This window comes from Xenopus laevis, chromosome 9_10S (assembly GCF_017654675.1).
Source record: "Xenopus laevis strain J_2021 chromosome 9_10S, Xenopus_laevis_v10.1, whole genome shotgun sequence".
In the NCBI taxonomy this organism is placed as follows: domain Eukaryota; kingdom Metazoa; phylum Chordata; class Amphibia; order Anura; family Pipidae; genus Xenopus; species Xenopus laevis.
In genome coordinates, this window is record NC_054388.1 from 40,324,731 (window position 1) to 40,346,746 (window position 22,016).

Here is a 22,016-nt window from a genome sequence, read left to right on the forward strand (position 1 = left end):
GCTTGGCCTTTATTAGCGTTTAGCTTTAATAAACACCTGTTGCAAATCCCTCTGGCATGTGTTCTCTACTGCAGAGAACAGAATGGTAAAATTAAATACTATGTTGAGACAAACATCTGTCTAAGTTGCATTTAATAAGTACATGTAAATGTTTCTTACATACAAAATTCAACTTAAGAACAACCCTACAGACCTATCTTGTATGTAATCCGGGGACTGCCTGTATTACATTACTTCATCATCATCATTTATATAATTTATAATGGACAAAGGGATTTTACATAGAACACAATACAGTGAAAAAAATCTTTAAGGGGGTTTGTTCACCCTTTGAGATAACTTTTAGAATGATGTAGAGAGTGATATTCTGAGAACAATTTATTTGTTTCATTTTTTAATTATTTAAGTTTTTTCAGTTATTTCGCTTTTTATTCAGCAGCTCTTCAATTTGCATTATAAGCAATCTGGTAACTATGGTCCAATTTACCATAGCAACCATGCACTGATTTTAATAAGAGACTGGAATATGTATAGGAGAGGGCCTGAATAAGGATCAGTAATAAAAAGTAGTAATAACAATACAGTTTAGCCTTTCAAGAGCATTTGTTTTTTTAAAAGGGGTCAGTGACGCCCATTTGAAAGCTGCAAGAGTCAGAAGAAAATAGACAATAACTATAAACTATACAAAATAAATAATGAAAACCAATTGAAAAGTTGCTTAGAGTTGGTCGTTCTATAACATAATAAAAGTTACTTTAAAGGTGAACCACCCTTTAAGATCCTTTATTAAACCTGGTTTTCTTTACAGAGAGGAGCTAGAGAGAGAAGCTGCTGCTCAAGAGGAATACTCAACGGTACAGAAACACTGTTTTGGCAGAGTAAGTATTTGCCTCTGCACGATGAATAACATGAAGATTGTCTGTTCCTGGTTCCAGCCCCTCTTCTTCTCAGAACCTTTCTTTGGGGGCCAAGTGGCTTCTTTTTACTTGCAGTAAAAACCTTTCTTTGATGTTACAGAGCGCAGAAGTTAGCTCGGAAGCGCAGGCTGAATAGCATGCATGAAAGACCAGCTTATGCTAAGGTAAGTCTTGACTATAAATTGGCCTTTCCATCTCTCTTCCATTAGTACTGAAACCATTGGCAGTAAGTATCAGTTTTACTTTAATGGACTATGAGCTATTTGGATTCTTGATTTCTTCACTTGAATAACTCTTATTTTCTCTTTGCAGAAACCCTGTTATTCAGTGTCATCGTGCGGCACAAGGTATGTACTGTATATGAATACGCTCTCGCTTACTCAGGGGTAATATCAATATCTGATAAAGCAAGATGGATGCACATTCTGATACTAGATATTGTTGGCACATAGTTGATGAATCGACACTCCCAATAATGTTCCTGTTCATTGATATGTCATTGGGCACAAGACAGGCTCATGAGGAAGCAAAGCATAATAAATTAAGGTTTTTTTACTGGAATTGGGGTACTATTGTGGCTATTATCTATATTAAGCAATAGGATTTCCCTGTATTGATATAACCAAGGAATCATAGTGCATGATGGGATCTGTAGTCCTCTCACAAGCCAGCCCTGATCATGACATTATAATTAATAGAGTGTTGCTCTTATACTCTTTTACCTCTTGAGATGAAGGCCCTTTCCACTGCCAGTGAGCAAGTCTACATCCTGGTTGCCCAACATTTGTCAGCTAAATATCAACATGCCTTAATAGTGAGTAAAGACATCAAAGTGCATTATGGGATCTGTAGTTTATGCACTGGTATAATGTTTATAATCACAGTGTAGAAGGATTAAAACGAGAACTACCCCCCCACACCATAGCCCCCCTAAGCTTCCAGTATCCAATTAAAGTTATAAAAATCTTCATTTATTATGATTGCTTCTCAGGAACCTGTCTTGTACCCAATGACAGGTTTATGGTAGGGGGCTAGTTCTCCTTTAGAGCAGACACGGGCATTTATAAGGAAATTAAGAATTGCCCCGGGTGCTCCTATTGTTATAATAATAGGGCAGGGCTGTCCAACTGGTGGCTGCAGCCCCCCTTGTGTGCCCCCCCCACATGAAAGTCTGCCTGCTGTGTCTGCTTACCATGTGTAGACTTTAAAGGTGTCACTACAGAGATACCTGGCCCCTGCATTGTTTAATCAATTCCAGACTGTAATCCTCTGTATTGTTCATACATCTCCCCTGCATTGTTCACACTTGTGACACCTTTATTGTTCACACCCCTAAAGCCCTGTACTGTTCACACCTGAGACCCAGACTGAAACTGCCCACATTGTTCAGCATGTTCACACTTTATACAAAATGCTAATGTGGCACCAGCACTGTGTCCCTGTATGTAGCAAATCTTAGAGTGGTCCTAATCAGTGGAAACTTTCTCCCTGCTCTGTTCCGCTTCCTTATGCTCCCTGTGTATGCCATACTCCTGCCCTGTGTGTGTCTGTTCTGCAAGTGTATTTCGTGCTATGCCTGTGGACCATAAGCCTGGTATTTGTTTTTGGGGGTTGTTAGCATTTGAATAAATTATTGTAAGGGGGACCTAAGGTATTTAATTCATGTGCTAAGGAGTGCTGTATTATACACAGGGGTGGATTTTAGGGTAGGTCTTAAAGGAACAGTTCAATGTAAAAATAAAAACAGGGGAAAATAGGCTGTGCAAATAAAAATGTTTCTAATATAGTTAGCCAAAATGTAATGTATAAAGGCTGGAGTGAGTGGATGTCTAACAGAACAGAACACTACTTCTGCAGCTTCTCTATCTCTGAGTTAGTCCGTGACTATAAGGGGTCCACATGGGACATAACTGTTCAGTGAGTTTGAAATTGATCCTTAGCATTCAGATTCAAAAGCAATAGTTATGACTCATGTGGCCTCCATCAAGTCACTGTCGTGGAACCAAGAGAGCTGCAAAGCAGGAAGTAGTGTTCTGGCTATTATGTTGCACATCCAGTCACTCCAGCCTTTATACATTACATTTTTTTCCTAACTATATAATCAAATTTTTTTTTATTTTTACACTGAACATTCTTTAATATGACAACTTTTTCACATATGAGTGATAAATTATATCCGTGCAGTGAGCACCAGTAATTCGGTCTGTTGATGTGCTACCACCATTATTGTGGACATAGTCTTGTGGTAACATGGGTGTGGTTTAAAAAAGGAGTGGTCATCACTGGCTTCCCATTATTGCCCTCCACCATGTAGGCCAGAAAAAATTCTGGCCCTAGGTACCACAGAAGTTAGACTGAACTGTAAATAGTGGAATATCCACTGTATCCCTGGTTGTTTTGCTCAATCAACCAGATTTGGGATTAAAAGTGTTATAGGGTTTCTAACAGGAATATAATTTTGTTAAAAGTAAAAACGTGATTTACATTAACATTTCTTTATTTTTTTTGCAGTTTGGCCCTCGTAACCACCAAGTGGCTCATACCACCACCACACCAGCAATTTTCTTTGTACGTATCTCATCTTCAAGAGATGGTGGTGAGTAAGAATATTCCATCAGAGATGTCTTCCACCTAATTCTATCCAGCGGTGCTTCCCCTCCATCTAAAATATGGTTTTATACACAGGAGCACTCATAAGCCACTCGGTAGACCCTGCATTTCTTTCACTCCATCCCCTCAGTGTGCAGAAGCCGGGATCTTGCAGGCTACCTGTGATCTAATGGAATGGAAGGAATGCAGCATCACCTAGCAGCTGAGCGGTGCTCATGTTTATGGTGGCCATATTTTTTGGTCTCCCTTTTTCACACTGCATTTCACCAGCCGGTGCTTCCCCCTACACCTAAAATATGGTGTTATACACCTAAAATATGGTGTTATACCAGGAGCACCCATAAGCCATCGTAGAACCCCTGTATTCCTTTTCACTCCATCCCTCAGTCTACAGATGCCGGGATCTGAAGGCTACTTGAGGTCCAAATGGAATGGATAGGAATGCAGAATTCTCCCAGCAGCTGAACGGTGCTGATGTTTTATAGTACCATTTTTTTTGGTATCCCTTTTTCACAACCGTCATTTCACCAGCGGTGCCTCCCCTTAACACATAAAATAGGTGCTATCACAGGAGTACCCTTAAGCCACTCAGTAAGTCCCTGCTTTCCTTTTCACCACCATCCCTCAGACTGCAGAAGCCGGGATCTGCAGACTGCCTGGGGTCCAATGGAATGGAAGGAATGCAGCATTCACTTTGCGGCTTAAAGACACTCATATGTATGCTGCCATATTCCCTTCTTTTCCTTTACTTCACTGCCATTTCCACCAGCGTGCCCCCCCTTACACCTAAATATGGTTTTAATACACAGGAGCACCCTTAAACCACTCAGTAGACCCTGCATTCCTTTTCACTCCATCCCTCAGTGTGCAGAAGCCGGGATCTGTAGGCTGCCTGGGGTCTAATGGAATGGAAAGGAATGCAGCCATTCACTCTTGTGGTTTAAAGAACGTTCATATGTATGTTGCCATGTTCCTTACCTTACCATATCCCCCTCTATTTCCCTTGATTCATATGGTGGCATTGATCCTGGGAGTAAATCCGATCGCCGTTAGGGGTCAGGAAGGAATTTTTCCCTCTAGAGGTTTTTGCCTTCCTCAGGATCAAATTGCGCAATTTATCTCATAGTTATTAATAAAGCTGTGCCTTTCACAGATTAACATCACTGCTGTGTTTGTGTCTTTATTCTGGGCATTGGTCTCATTTCGGAGGTGTAACATTTAGTGGGGTGGGGTGAGAATGGAACAATGAGCAGAGAAAAAACCACTGAAAAGTCAAAGAAGAATGAAAGTAAGACTTACTCTGTTTGATAAAAAAAACCTGCTTTCCATTATATGTGTCAGTCCTGTCAGTACCTTATATCCCAGCACTTCAATACCTGTGAGTGACACAAGTCCTCCTGTGGGTATGGCGGCTCCAACAAGTATTCTCAACTGGGATAAACGGGCTGGAGATTCTGTTTCTGATGGTCATTCCCTAGGATCCTACCGCCATTTCCCTTCTTGGAATGTGGGGCTATATACTCATGCACCCACTGGAACATTCACACATAACAAAGCTGGAGGGAAAGATCTATCATATATGATATAGTTTAATGAGATACTGACCTCTGATGTATCACAGTAAGAAAGACAAATGATCCCTCTCACCCACTAGTGTGTTGCCCCCCGTTAAACCAAGCCAGTCATCTCATTAGGTCCAATGATTGCCTTTGTGGTCAGATAACAGCCAAGGAATATGAGGCATTTATAAACCAGCTAATTTAAACAAAATCAGGATTAGATGCACCCCAAGATCAGTGACGCAACTAATGTTACTGGGCCCCACACTTTAGGGCTCCAAAACATTGCTAAGTTTACCAGTTCTACCAAGGCATTGAGATCGCTCATTAATTGGTCCTTATTTAGTCCTCTACATTTGTACATGAAATTACTACTTTGCCACCTTGCTATGAGTTCTGGGGGGTATTTGTACATGAAATTGTTAATGTTGCCACCTTGCTATGAGTTCTGGGGGTATTTGTACATGAAATTGATACTTTGCCACCTGATACATGGATTGCACTATGTTTATTTTGTTTTTAGTTCTGGGGTAATAAACATGAATTGCAACTATGTTCATTCTGCCTAAATGTTTTCGGGAGTTATAAATAATAATTATGTAAGTGGCTTTTTCTCAGAATAATTTTCCTAAAATGAGATTTGTGCATTGAAAAGTTAAAATAGATGCTTAGCTGTCTATTTATTCAATGTTTCTCAAGTGGACATGGTCTAAATTCTGAAGGAACAGCCCCCTAAGTTTACTCGTAGTCTGTACAGAGAACATCCCATAAATAAAACTATGGCAGCATAGGTACTAACCACAATTCAGCAGGAACAGCCCTAAGGTTGGTCATAGCCTGCACAGAGAGATACCATAAAATTATGGCAGCATAGTTATTCCCATGTACTAAGCACAATTCAGCAGGAACCAGCCCTTATTTTTCTCATAGCCTGCACAGTTGCACAAAATATTTTTTTGAGCACATAACCTAAAAAAATTAGAGGAAACACTGTCCCCAACCAACCTGCCCTCAACTGGCAGCAATAATGGGACAGAGGGAAAGGCAGTCACTATTTGCCATTCAGCCCTGGAACCCTGTGCCAGACAATAAAACTCTGTCTAGGGAGCCCCACCAAAATGGTTCCAATTGGGCTCTGCAGTTGGTAAGACCAGCCCTGAGCATGGCACAGGCAGAATAAAATGGGAGGCAGGGAAACCTTTCAGGACTCTGATGAACAGTTTATACTGTGCTTCATACAGTGACATAGTTCTGGTGCCCTTCCAGCAGTTTGTCTGAAGTGTGAACAGATGAACAATGTGAGCAGATCTGGGTCTGAGGTGTGAATAATAAAGGTGTCACAGGTGTGAATAATGCAGGGAGATAATTGTTATGACCAATGCAGGAGTTTACTGTCTAAATTTGAGGTGTAAACAATGCAGGGGCCAATTAATCTCAGTATGGATACCATTTAAAGTTTACACAAAGCTAAGGAGTCACAACAGGCAGACATTCTTGTGGGGGCCCCACAGAGTAGGGTCGTGGGCTGCCAGTTGGACAGCACTGTGCTAGGTGATCCTCTGCTTCACCTCTGGGACTGCAGGGTTTACTTTGCAGTGTTACTGGCAGGATCAGACGGGACCAGTGGGCCTCGGACCTTGTGGGCCCCACCAACCCAGACCTGTCCATAAAACTATGAGTGCTGCTCCCCTGACCCCAAAGGCAGCACAAGAAGAGAAAACAAGGTACAATGGGGAGTTATCGCTGGGGAAGGGGTTGCGGCTGGTAGGGGGGCCCGAATGGGGTGTTGTGGGCCTTTGAGGCATATAGCCCCATTGGGCCCCAGACCCCCCAGTCTGACACTTGTTACTGGGCCCCACAGAACTGCCATAAGTTGTCCCTGTTTTAACAGAAAAATTTGGGATCCAATGCAGCCTCAGGGCCTGCAAGTGCAAACAATTGGGTGCACACTACTATATTGTGGAAGTAACTGCCTTTGCTCTGTGTCTCCTCCATGAATGAAACCTGTTTTGTGGCAGCTCTGTAGATATTAGGGGTGGAGGTGTATGTGTAACCCTATCTGGCCCATACCTTATACATAGTGCAGCCCAATCCTGTCCTTACCAATTAGCATAGGAAATATGCAAATACTGACCAATCGTGCATTATTACCAACCACTTATAATTCCTCAACACTTGAGAGCTACATAAATAGGTAATATGAGGAGTATTTTAGAATGAAAAGTGCACGGAAATATAAAGGTGCAAAAGAAAATCTGTCCAAATCAGCAGTAACAGCACTTCAGCATTGGCACCATAGAGGGACTGGAAAGCATTTCTATGTGACATTCTGGGCCAGATGCAAGTTGATGACAACTATTTTTTCATCTGTAACTTTATTTTTTTTCACTGAATATCAGTCATCTGCTGAGTATTGTATTTGGTGCCTGAAGAGGGTGTGTCAGGGGTGTGTGCATCTGGCACCAATTAAAAACAGCACTGGTATTATAGGGAGTGAAAATCTCACACATGCTGTTAGGGGTTAATTAAATGGGTGGTTCTCCTTCAAGTTATCATATTAGTTTGTTATAGTGTGTCCTATCTTGGAAACTGGTCTTCGTTATTTATTTAATATAGTTGTTTTAATTGTTTGCTTGCTTCTTCTTCATTCAGCTTTCAAACGTCACTGATCCACACACAAAAACGATTACTCTGTAAGCTCATCTTTTTATTCCTCCTGTACCTAGCCCGGTTTCTCATTCAAGACATTGCTTAGTTGCTAGGGTTTGTAACACCTTAGCAACTAAGCAAATAGCTGCTGAAATAACGAACAAAGAAAATGAAGACCAATTGCAAATTGTCTATGTCTACATTTTACTAAATGTTAATAAAATGGAGTCTATGGGAAAAATGTCCATAATTCAGAACTTTCTGGATAACAGGTTTCCGGATAATGGATCCCATACCTGTACTACAAGGTATTTGGAAAGGCTCCCTATCAGCAGCACCACCCAGCTATGCACAGCTCAGTGCTAGAATCTTTCAAAGGGGCACAGAGATCAATATGCAAAAGTGACATAACTGGTGAGGCATAGAAGAACTAGCGAAAATGAAAATTGTAGTTATGTGTGTCAGTTACGTCATTTATATTTAGTTAGGACATGAGGAAACACAATAGCACATTAGAAGTGTGGGATAATGGCTGTGGAGCGAGTGAGAATGGTGGAGCAGTAGAAGGGAGTTATATGACAGAGTATTATGGAACAATGGGTTATGTGGGAGTTATAGGGATAGTTAAAAATATGGGAGCAGTAGGAATAGTTAGAGGCAGAGTCATATGGAGCAATGGAACCATATTTGGAGTTGATTTGTGGACAATTGGAGAAGGGAATAGGGATATGGTTATATGGAACTATATGGAGCACGAAAAGTAGTTATGGGGGTTATATTTGCATAAGGAGTAGGTATAGGGAGGGGTTATATGAGACAATAAGAGTAGGTATAGTGACGGTTATATGAGACAATAAGAGTAGGTATATGGAGGGTTATATGAGACAATAAGAGTAGGTATAGGGAAGGGTTATATGAGGCAATAAGAGTAGGTATAGGGAGGGATTATATGAGCAATAAGAGTTGGTATAGGGAGGGTTATATGAGACAATAAGAGTAGGTATAGGGAGGGGTTATATGAGACAATAAAGAGTATGTATAGGGAGGGGTTATATGGGCAATAAGAGTAGGTATAGGGAGGGGTTATATGGGGCAATAAGGGGAAGGTATAGGATAGGGTTTTTATATGAGACAATAAAAGTAGGGTATAGGGAGGGTTATATGGGGCAATAAGTAGTAGGTATAGGAGGGTTTATATGAGACAATAAGAGTAGGTATATGGAGGGGTTATATGGGGCAATAAGAGTAGGTATAGGGAGGGGTTATATGGGGCAATGAAGAGAAGGTATATAGGGAGGGGTTATACGAGACAATAAAAGTAGGTTATAGGGAGGAGTTATTTGATACAATAAGAGTAGGTATAGGGAGGGGTTATATGAGACAATAAGAGTAGGTATAGAGAGGGGATATTTGGGGCAATAGGAGGATTGCTAGTGGTACCATTCATTAGAGCCCAGTTGAGGGGATGATATAAACAGAATGGTAACAGCTAATGTATCCGTCACTTATAGGCAAGAGAAAATATTTTATACATCAAAAATCATAGATAATGATTTAAAGCACACATTAAAAGATATTTAAAATGTATATTGCTTTGGTTCAGAGAGAATGGGACTAGCTGAATAGATTATGGCTGAGCAAACCCCTATATGATGAAAGCAGATATATACAGACTAGTGGCAACCTGAATATACCCTACTCTTACATCTCACTGGAATTGATCCATATATGCAAACCCCTATATGCTCAAACACCCCCTTTCACACTCAGTTCCACCCATTAGCCAATAAGGATTTTTGGAGGCCATGTACTTGTACTATTGGGAGGTATGTGTCTGACCCCCCCACTGAGACCAGTCCCCATATGTCCACCCGATAGCCTTAGGATGCACCGCTCCCTTTCATATATATACATTGCACGTTATTCATCTGCAGTCTGTTGTTGTGCAAGAAATGTTAAAAACTGCTGAACAACTGCGGGAACAAGTTGTGACCCAAGAGCACAGGAATGTGAAGGTTTGTTAACCTGCTGAAGTACCTTGTACTTGATCACAACTAAGATATAATTAATCCTAATGGGGTTTTCCCCTTTAGAATAATTTTTAATATGATGCAGAGGGTGATATTTTGAGACAATTTGCAATTGAGCTTCATTTTTTGTCATTTGTGGGTGTTGCGTTATTTAGCTATTTATCCAGCAGCTCTCTAGTTTGCAATTCTACTAGTCTGGTTGCTAGGGTCCAAATTACCCTAGCAACCATGCCTTGATCTGAATAAGTGACTGGAATATGAATAGGAGAAAGACTGAATAGAAAGACAAGTAATAAAAACTAGCAATAAACAATGTAGCTTTACAGAGCACTTGTTTCTTAGATGGAGGGTCAGTGACCCCCATTTAAAAGTTGGAAAGAGTCTGAAGAAGAATGCAAATAATTTAAAATCTATAAAAAAAAAAAAAAGAATCCCAATTGAAAAGTTGCTTAGAGTTGGCCATTCTATAACATATTTATTTCAAGTCTATAGCATTGTGTTCTTGTTGAACAGTTTTGCTCTGCCTGTCCTGCAGAGCTTGCAATCTGCAGAGTGTGTGTGTTGCTAGGCTACTGTATGCTGCAGCAGACTAGCTTGTTTGCTTTGCTGCCTCGCTGTCCACCTTTAGATCCATCCCTTTCTGGCTCCTTTCTTAGTTTGGGAGGGAGGGAGGAAAGGGGAACTTCTTAATCTCATAGAAGTCAGAAGCATCTGGCGTGGTGCCTGCCCCTTACTTACCCACAAGCTCATCCACATACAAGGCACGACTGGGTCAGCTGACAGTTGGGGAAAAAAAATAAAAAGTGGCACAGGTTAACCCTGAGCATGCAGAATGAGTACCGGGTTTATGCCAGGCCCGAGCAGGCACAGCACCAGGCAAAGCCCAAGTGCCCAGGACTCCCCAGCAGCACATGGCTGAGATTCTGCGAGAGCTCAAACAAACTCGGCAGCAGAAAATATGGATCCCCCATCAGTGCGAAAGGCTCCAGCAGAGGAGAGGATGTGAGTGCCTGCCAGAATACATGCTACTGCTACTCTTACTACTTATATTAACCTGGTGCCCCTTTCCTGCAGGAATACATGCTACTGCTACTCTTACTACTTATATTAACCTGGTGCCCCTTACCTGCAGGAATACATGCTTCTACTACTCTTACTACTTATATTAACCTGGTGCCCCTTTCCTGCAGGACTACATGCTACTACTCTTACTACTTATATTAACCTGGTGCCCCTTTCCTGCAGGAATACATGCTACTGCTACGCTTACTACTTATTTTTACCCTGGTGCCCCTTACCTGCAGGAATACATGCTACTACTATTCTTACTACTTATATTAACCTGGTGCCCCTTTCCTGCAGGAATACATGCTTCTACTACTATTACTACTTATATTAACCTGGTGCCCCTTACCTGGCGGAATACATGCTACTACTACTACTCTTACTACTTATATCAACCTGGTACCGCTTTCTTGCATTCTGTGGAGTTTATCCCATGCACGATAAACCTACAATCTGGTGTGGCTTGTACCTAGTACTTGCAGCATTATTGATTAGCTATAGTCTATGCAGCATGGGGCCTCCAAAATGTGACACAGGTCAACCTAACAGGGCACAAAGCAGTAAATTGGGGGGGTGGATTTAGTCAAGGGTTATTCCCTGTCCAAGATATACTTTGTTACAAGGCAGGCGGTGCAAGGGCTATGCCAGATGGGCTGCCTATAAGGTCCATAGAAAGTCAGTATATGGGGTGTTGGCTGAGGCCTCTGTGTACTGAATGCCAGGGTAACTCAGTCCAGCCTGTTACAAGTAAACAAGACGGGAACCTACCAAACTGTAGAACAGCAGATGGGGGCTTAAACCCCTGAGATCTAAAAGCAAGAACAGAGAGTCAGATGCACAGGAGGGAGAATTCATTTGCACGTGCCGCGGCTCCTGAAGTCCATGGGAAAGAAGCTAAAAATAATAAGGGTTCGTTGTGCAGTCTGTGTAACCCTTGGACTGCAATGATATATACATATTCCCTTATTAAAGTGTGTAAAATCTTTGTAGGTCAGGTGTGTAGAGCTTTCAATTTTTGCATTTAGAAGAAGTAATGTGGGAGCTGCCATGTTGTTACCTCTGCTGAGGCATCTTCCATGGACCAGTGGTTTCCAAATTGTAAGGTTTACCTCTGTGGGGGCTTGGAGCAGTGGGAGTGGGGCTCAGTCTGAAGGCATCTTAGGGCTCCTCTTCAATATACACCTGAATGGCCAGCTTGCAGGTCAATAAGGGTGCTATTTGTGGGGATATGTATTTGTATATGCATCTGTACTCCTTTCTTGAGCTAAAAGGGACCCTGACCAAAGGTTGGACCTTCAAGGGGGAGCCTGGACAAAGGCTGGACCATCAAGGGGTCCTTATCGGTGGTTGGACCTTGAAGGGGGGCCCTGGCCAAAGGTTTTACAATCAACAATAAGTTGTAAATTCAAGGGGGGAGGGGCTGGCCAATAGTTGTACATTCAAGGGGGGGGCTGGCCAATATTTGTACATTCAAGCGGGGGGGCTGGACAATGGTTGTACATTCAAGGGGGCCTGGCCAAAGGTTGGACCCTATGGGGGTTTCAACTGAAAAAGTGACGGAGCAGCACTTACAGTACAGACAATGGCGTCTCTGGAGAATGTCATTACTGAGGAAGCAATAGCTATTATACACAAACACATATAGCAGCTAGTATATACACAGTACAGCACTCTAATTAGTCTTTATATAGTAGCTCCGTGTCTTTAAATATTTTACGCTAGGCAGTAAAACTCAATCATGAATTCACTCAGGATCAGGGATGGGCGTATTTTTCCGCCTTGTTTCGCCATGAAAATGACGCCCATAGACTTGTATGGCGTAGTGCGTCAAAACAAATTTTGACGCCCATAGACTTTAATGGGCGTTGGTGACATTTCGCCAGCGGCAAATTTTTGGCAAAACAAAACGGGTCAAATTCGCCCAAGCCTACGCAGAGCGTAAACCAGATGATATCACTGGTTTTATATGTGCCCCCACACAGTGTATCCATATTAGTGTGCCAGTCTTTCCATTGGGTACATTTACTGTTTCAGTAATCAAGCAGCACAGACTAGTATCAGTAATTGATGGCTTCCCATCCTGAAGCTGCACAGTTATGGTTACGCTGGTAATAATGCTCTGTGCTCGGCCAACCTTTATTACCCTTTTTATAGCCACATATCATATCATGCCATTAGGATGCATACAGCATGGCAACTCTTTTTCTCTCTTTCTCTCTCTTCAAACATTTTAGATTGTCCCTGACATTATTTGTAAGAACAAAATAATAGCCAGATAGTTTGGCAGAATGGAAGTTAAAGGCAGGCACAGATCCAAGAAGCAGATCGAGTACAGGAATATAAATGGGACAGTCTGGCTGGCAGGCTATTGCTTGGGTGGCACAGAGAGATCCTGACGCATCTACCACAAATGCCCCAGAAATGGAAAAAAAACCACAAAGGTTGTTTGGCCAGAACAATTTGTCTACAGGAAAGATCCTAGCTTGGGGAGTCACAAAGAGGCCAAGATTCTGCCTCTAGTGTTCTATAACGGCAACTAGTAATAACGTTACTTCCCATGTGCTGAACCAGCCACTTTAGATATAAAAGGGCACTGTGTTGTTATAGATTCAGAAACCCATATATGCTGAGTTGGACTTTACATCTTGAGCACAACTTGGGGGTTCCCATATTGGAGTCATGCTGGGAACTGCAAAGAGTCAGCAAGTGTGCCGCCATTTTTCTCCTGATGATCTGGAGACCTTTTCAATAGATAAATGGGATTTAATGAATAATAAGTAATTGACCTAGGGTGCCATGCAATTGCCATTTTCAGGTTTGGGAGAATTTTGCTTCTTTTTAAACATGAACTGGCTTTAAACTATGCCTCTATATCCTACTGAACATTCACAGGCAAATAAAGTGACTACAAAGCCTACTTATACATACAGATCCGCCTTGCTATTAAAGAACCAGAATCCAAAGGTCCAGTAATGCACATTCACCAAACCCATGGAGCCATGTTGAATCCTAGGAGAGGAGGCAAGATAACCCCACCACCCCTTATGCTCATCTGCCTCAGATTTCAGGTTACACGTGTCCACCTTCCAATTTTTTTGGCCTTTCATGGTCCGGCCAATGTGGATTTTGTCCTCAGTGGGATGTATCATTTAGCCGTCTCTTCTATTCCCTCTACAGCCTCCATTCCTCAGTTCACTAATTCGCCTACCATGACTAACATCTTCAAGAAATTCACCCACTACCTCAACTGGATCGGGATCCCAACAAAAGGTTGGTGCTTTTCACTTCCAAGCATTTCCATCTTTTCTGGTAAAGCTGTATAGCACCATTGGGAAATGTAATGAGCTTTAGCAGGAAACTACAGAAGTATTCTAACAGAGAACTTGAGTATTGTTAATGAAACTGGGACCATCAAAGCGAGTTTATCTAGGCAGAGACAGGAAGATCCACTTGTTTGACATGGTCTAATTACAACAAACAAATTGTCGAATCACAGTGCAGGCCTATGGTAACCCATAAGGAGAGGCCCTCGTCATCAACATGAGCTTCTTGGCCAACAAAATCTAACCTGCCCCATAGATATCTGGCCAGAGGTTGGATGAGCAGAACATCGGAAAGGCCACATACACAAGCCAATGGGCTTCTGGGTCCAGTTGAGCTGTTTTTGACCTATGAATGGCCATCTTTAAGTAGTTATGGGGGAAGAAGCAACCAGACAACAGATAGCTAATTGCTCTACTGCAGTTCAGAACGTAAAACATCAGATTGGTTGATGTGGACTTCAACTTCACTATCATTTAAACTGTGAAATGATTGTCACTGCAGCAAATAAGCGCTCAACGTTTTGATTTTGATTCCTGTTTTGGTCACCAACAGAATGTATCTTTGTCTCCCAGTATTAAACGTGGGGCAGCGAGAGGTTGTGCAGACCTACAAGAACTTTGAGTTTTTCCTACTGGACAACCAGGAAGCAATGAAGATACGAAAGTGAGTATGTGTTTCCTCTATGGTGTGTGCTAATGTAGAATACAACCTGATCCTTGTAGCACTGACTAGACACATACAAGGATTAAGAAGCTAAAACTTGGGAATGTTGTTTCAGCCCCTATGTATAGCACTTCCTAACAGTATTAAAGGATTCTGTCGTGATTTTTATGATGTAGTTTTTATTTCTAAATTACCCTTTTTTTACACTGCGAATAATTTCAGTGCAGAATTCTGCTGGAGCAGCACTCATGGCAGTAGTCTTTAAAAATTCTGCATCGTTTCTGAAATAATCAAGTCTATCTTCACTATCCCTCTCTCAGCATCTGTTTCTCTTCATTCTGTCTTCATTCAGCAGTTGGGTGTCAGATGAATAATATAATATGTGTTTATATGGGGCTTCCTTTCCTAGCCTATGTATTAGAGCTCACTCAAATAACGGATTCCAGTACAAACAAAATCTAAAAAAATAACTGCCTTTTGCACAAATCCTGCATTTAGAGAGACATCATGTCTGGTGATTTTTAATAGAGTGAGCTCTAATACATCTTCTAGGCAAAACGAGCCCCCCCCCCACCTCGAGAATAGTGAAGATAAACTTGATTATTTTAGAAATGGTACAGAATTTTTAAACCTGGGGGTCTGTTTTCGGCCCAAAACCTGCCACTGGAAAATTGATGGGTCAGATAAAGTCTCCTATGTGGCTTCAGACATCCTTACATTTTGCAATATTATTTGTAATATGATAATCTCTCTATGGGTCCAATGGATAAGGATAATGCTGTGTTGTGTTGACTTAGTACTGCTCTACCCTCCTGGTCTAAGGACTGTAGCTCCTCTTCTAAGAACTCTTCATACATACAAATCTGTTCAGCCTACCAGTGCTTTTCAACATAGAATCTACAGCATCCACATGAAAGGATGATAGTCAGAATATCTACATTTCCGATCCTATAATTAGGCAAAGCTAATTTTCCACATTATAAAATAAAGGGGTGTAACATTATAAAAATACAAGCCCCAAGGCCATTGATGTAGTCACGTGCTGCTTTAATGTGGCATTGCTAAGTGCAATACAGTGCATCAGGAAACCAGTTATCCACAAAGCTCCGAATTATGGAAAGGCCATCTGCCATAGACTCCATTTTATCCAAATAACTCAAATGTTTAAAAATGATTTCCTTTTTCTCTGTAATAATAAAACAGTACCTTGTACATGATCCCAACTAAGATATAATTAATCCTTATTGGCAGCAAAACCAGCCTATTGGGTCTATTTTCTAGTAGACTTAAGGCTTGAAGATCCATATTACAGAGAGATCGTTTATGCGGAAAGCCCCAGGCCCTGAGCATTCTGGATAATGGGTCCCATACTGTACTGGCATGGCTCCTATCATAGAGAACAGGTTTGCTAGGCATAACACTGCTGGGGTGACTGGGCATTGATCTCACTATCCAAGGACACTCCACATTTTAGTGAATTAGCATTGTCTGAGCGAATTTTCGCCTGGCGAAGTGTAGCGATGGGTGTGAAACTGACGACTTTTTGCCGGTTAGTAAATCTGCCCCCATGTATTATGTTGGTTTTGCCATTTAAAGAATTAGGCACTGCAAATTTTATTAGGCCCTCCATTCACCACATTAAGGGGGCTATTTATTAAAGTCCTGAATACTTTGGCCCAGGAGCCATCGATTTACATTCTAGCCAGCAGGATGGCACTTGGAGCGATTGTTTTCCAATGTTGCCCGACGTTGCCTTAAAGCTATTTGTCGCCGGGCGACTAATCTCCCCGAATTGCAGCGTGTGTCTCTGCCGTAAGGGGTGCGATTTTGGCTCAGGAGCCTCTGTAAATAACCCCTATGGTGTCTTGGCTGGAGGTGAACAACTGCTACATTGTTTCATTGGTATACCTTGCCACATCTAGCAGTACAGAGAATTACCAGCCTCTATACATTACATTTTTGGCTAACTAACTATATTAGAAATATTTTTTTATTTTGGAAAACCTATCTTTTTACCCAGTTTTTATTTATACACTGAATTGTTCCTTTAAAAGTGCTGTGGTGCAGCCAAAGTCTGTCTTGTCGATGTAGTGCAATTATAGATAGAAGTTACTTGACTGGGTATTACTGATGCATGAATTACCTTTCTGAGACTTGTTACATATATAAGGCAAAACATCAACAATTATTTTGTATTAACTCAAATTAACATATAATTGTCTGTGTCCTCTATATTTTTGTAACTATTTGTGTATTTCTGCCCCCAATCATAACAGATGTGACAACTATATTAAAGGAAGTTTTATCAACCCATCAATCAGTTGATGAGAGAAGGGGATATGGATAAAGGATGCTTCTAGCAGCTTGGAATAGTCCAATTTTGATTTGAATTTGAAAAAAATTTGAATTTCGAAAATCTATCATGTGTCTTTATAAAAATTCGACTTCGACCATTCGCCATCTAAAACCTGGCGAATTGCTGTTTTAGCCTATGGACCTAGATCCTATTTGGAGTCAATTGGTGAACTTTGAAACTCAAATTTTTGGAAAAACTTTTAATCAAATTAGATGGAATGCTCTATTACTTTGATTCTTACAATTCGAATTCGATCGAACATGGACCTATTCGGCCAAAAAAAAACCTTAGATTTTTGGATACACTCCAATTGGTCTTTTTTTTTCGAAGTTATGGGAGTTCAAAAAAACCCATTCCTTCAAAATTCGACCTTTGATAAATCTGCCCCTAAGTGTATTACACAGATGATCCACTTGCTTATCTGTGTCTCACGAACAAGTAGATCTTGGCACCTGACATGTGGGGCAAATCTCGCAGTTTTGAGCATTTATTTTAATATCTGTTGGTCCATAAAAAACCTTATTGGAAAATAAAGTCTGGTCTTTGCTAAAAGGGCATATTTTGTGTGGAATGTGTGTTTCTAATTGAATAGATTTTTACATGATACTTCACCCAGTTAATCTACACACAGGCTCTGCAAGTATGATCTGGCACAGTCCTTGCTACAATCTCAGCACAACATGCCTCCGCCCAGCACATGTTTGTAGAGCCCCCTCTCTGCCATTGTAGGCTCTCATAACCTGGCACTGGGAGAACTTGAGGAAGATGATGATGAGTTTTCAGGATCAAATCATAATTATAATGTTAATGTTATTTAGAGGAGGCCACACTAACAGCCTGTGCCCTTGTAGGCAGCCTTCCTGTGCTGTGCGCGCGTCTGATGACTTGCATCAATGGAGCAAACCTGTCTCTGCTTCAAGAGTCCGTGGACGAGCAGAGAAAATATTTTCAGGGCAGAGAGGGATCTTCAAATGGAAAGTGATGAGTGGAAACACACTGTATCCATAAGCTGGAGATATATTTGTAGGTAATTCAAAGAGGTCCTGTCCAGTTCTGGTCCAGAGAAGATACATTGTAATTGTATAATTGGTTGTCTGCTACTGAACTATAACTACCAAATCCCCAACAGGCTTGGTACAGGCGCTTCATTTACTCAGCTGGGCATCCTTATTGGACATCCCTGACCTGTATTTACTGGTGCCATACGTTGCCAGCTTCATTCAGTTAAATTCTTGCTGTATGAGAATGCCAACTGGGCTTCTAAATTACACACTAGGGGGCACATTCACTTAGTTCGAGTGAAGTAATAGAGAAAAAAAAAACTTCGAATTTCGAATGTTTTTTTGGCTACTTCAAACCATCGAATTGGCTACTTCGACCTTCGACTACAACCTCAAAACGAACGTTTCAAACTAAAAATCGTTCGAATATTTGACCATTTGATAGTCGAAATACTGTCTCTTTAAAAAAAACTTCGACCCCTACTTTGCCACCTAAAACCTACCGATTTGCAATGTTAGCCTATGGGAAGGTCCCCATAGGCTTTCTAACAATTTTTTGGTCGAAGAAAAATCACTCGATCAATGGATTAAAATCCTTCGAATCGAACGATTTTCGTTTGATCGAACTATTTACGGTAAATCCTTTGACTTCGATATTTGAAGTCGAAGGATTTACATTCGGCAGTCGAATATCGAGGGTTAATTAACCCTCGATATTCGACCATATGTAAATCTGCCCCAACTGTATTAAATTGTAACATTCAGAAAATGTTATATGAATTTCTGAATTGCACAGCCTTTAGTACAACCAGATATATTTTTTTTTTTATAAATTTTTTTTAATTCTCGTATTAGAGCGATTTCTCTCTGATTTAATCGACTTTAAAACAAACCCCTTGTACTGTTGAGGCACTTATTTGTCTTTGTTTCTTTTAAACATCACACATTTCTCTGCATTAAGCAATATACATTGGGAGTTTGGTTTACATAAGATTAAAAATTACATAGACAGGCTTTGCTACAGCACCATGTTGTGATACAGGCATATGTTAAGGAACATAAATGGGCAGATTTTATGGGGAAATTAGTTATTATAATTATATGTGTCTAGTACTAATGATTGTGCATTCAAATTTACTCAATATCAATAAACCACTTTCATAGGGGCAAAGAATTGAAAAGAAATAAAAGTAAAGGTAGTTAGCATAAGGCATTTATACTGCAGACATCAGAATGTCTAGAAATCAATTGCCTATGATTAAATACCTGAGGGTATGAAATGTGTAAGGAGGAATACCATGCATATATTTTTAATAAGGGATTTTGAATAAAATGTGTAACTTTGTGCAAGATTTTTAAGTTATGGATTAACCTTTTATTTTTAATTATTTTATGGCATGTCCTTGGTACTGGCTGCTGTATCTGTATCCCTGGCGTTTTATTACGTGGCCATATATATTCCCCAAGGGAAACTTGATAGTATTTGTCTATAAGTCTAGTCTGGAAATGGATAAGGAGGTTGTAGAATGGAATGAGAGCAATGCCCTTAAAATGATTTGACTTGTCTACCAGTTAACAATATTAGTTCTGAATCTATTCATCTATGAGATCATGAGACATAAAGAACAGTCAGTTAAAATTACCACCATGCACCAAACACTTTATCATCACTCTATCATCACTCTATCATCACTCTATGGCGTTCAGTTGATTTTCAGACCTCATGCTGGAACTAAGCAAAAGTGACATAAAGGACTTATTTGCGCTTTTGGTCCAGCAATATATGTATGAAAATGGCTGTTGCTGTGTTCATACTTCCTTGCTTTAAATGTATTATATACTGTCTTTCAATTAAAACTCTTAGGGGCAGATTTATCCAGGGTCGAATTTCGAAAGCAAAAAATACTTTGAAATTCGACCATCGAATTAAAATACTTTGACTTTGAATATGGAAGTCGAAGGATTTTTCACCAAATGTGGCCATCGAACGATCAAAGTAAAATAGTTCGATCGAACGATTTCAGCGTACAATCAAACGATTTTACTTCGATGTGTAAAGACTTTGAAAAATGGTCTAGAAGGTCCCATAGGCTAACATAACACTTCGGCAGGTTTAATTTGGAAAAGTATTGAAGTCTAACTTTTAAAGAGACAGTACTTCGATTAACGAATGTCGAATATTCAAACTATTTTTACTTCGAATCGAAGTAAATTCCAAGTCGTAGTATCCTATTCAATGGTCGAAGTATCCAAAAAATTACTTTACTTTTTTACTTCGAAAATTCCTCGAATTCACTTCGAGCATTGATAAATCTGCCCCTTAGTTTATAAGACAAAGGCTTGTTAAAATTATACTTACTAACAGGGAAGAAGAACATAAATGGCAAGAAAGCTGGTAGTTTATTTTTCCAGAAAAAAGTGGCAAGTCTACGACAGAAGGTAAGAATTTCATGTGCAAGCAACACTAAAAGGTTGGAATCATAATAGAACTTAGGTTACTACCACAGACATGTGGGTTACCCTGACTGGTATGGGCTTTATCAATATTATGATCATAACTTTGTTACAAAAAAACCCTGTTTAAAATTACATGCACTTGCATATTTACTGAATCATTTAGACAGGAACTTTAAACTTTTGAAATGGCCTTAGATTGTTGCATCCACAATCTCCCCTAGTTTTGTATTTGCCAGGAGCTGTTCAGCTAAGCTCATGTGTTATTGCCCCTCATACACCACCCCTTTTTTAACTTTTGTTGTCCCCCTCACCTTTTTGTGCCTCTGTTTGTGCAATCGTCTCCTTAAAAGAACCGCAATGCAGAGCAGCATGAAGAGATCTACCATGAAAAAACCAAGTCCCATTAGACACTTCTCTAATGTACACACACTTATTGATTCCTTCATTATTCTCTTTACACCCTTTCATTCTAATGCTCACTTTATACATACTAACCAAAACACATAACACTTTCCCATACACTACCATACACACACCTTCACTTTAAAACATAACATGATAACACAACTATTGTGCAGCATGCACTAAATCACTCTACTTGTCTTAAATTACAACACCTGACTTCTACTTTTCTAAAATGGGCGTTTTAAGGCAGTCTCTCCACTTAAAAGCCGCTCAGCAGTTGGCGGGAAATTAAGCACGAGTTTAACCAAACCCACAGAATGCTACATAAAAATGTACTACAGAGAGGTAATGTCCTTTTTTTACTAGACTAAAATAAATTAATTCAGGGACCACCATGTGGTTTTACCTTGACGTTGGTATTGCTTATCGAATATTTGATCATTAACTTCTGTAACAAAAAAACCCTGTTTAAAAATTACATGCACTTGCATATTTACTTGAATCATTTAACAGGGCTTTAAACTTTTTGAAATCCTTAGTGTGCATCCACAATCTCCCCTAGTTTGTATTTGCCCAGGACTTTGGCTAAGCTCATGGTTATTCACCCTCAACCCACCCCTTACTTGTGTCCCCCTCACTTGTTGTCCCTGCGTTTGTGCAACTTCTCCCCTTAACACCGCAGATGCTAGCGGCATGAGATCTAAGCCATGAAAAAACCCAACGTCCCATTTAAGACACTTCTCTATGTACCACACAACTTATGTTCCTCATTTATTTCTCTTTAGCACCCTTTCATTCTATGCTACCTTTTCATACATACTCCAAAACCATACCACCTTTCCTACCACTACATACACACCTTCACATTTCACTTACACATGTATACACAACTATTTGCTACTGCACATATCACTCTTATCTCTATATCTAAACACCTGACTTCTACTTTTCAAAAGGCGTTGGTTAAGCTATCTCTCTCC

General features: G+C 40.4%; 2 long non-coding RNA genes across 2 annotated transcripts; both read left to right on the top strand.

Annotated features, from left to right (window-relative positions):
- Positions 1-847: 847 nt before the first annotated feature.
- On the top strand, positions 848-1,304 carry LOC121399199. Its single transcript, XR_005964816.1, has 3 exons — positions 848-878; positions 1,018-1,081; positions 1,230-1,304. It is a non-coding gene; the product is annotated as an uncharacterized LOC121399199 (long non-coding RNA).
- Positions 1,305-14,053: 12,749 nt separating this feature from the next.
- On the top strand, positions 14,054-17,221 carry LOC121398760. The gene is made up of 3 exons (XR_005964511.1): positions 14,054-14,100; positions 14,727-14,817; positions 17,094-17,221. It is a non-coding gene; the product is annotated as an uncharacterized LOC121398760 (long non-coding RNA).
- Positions 17,222-22,016: the final 4,795 nt, after the last annotated feature.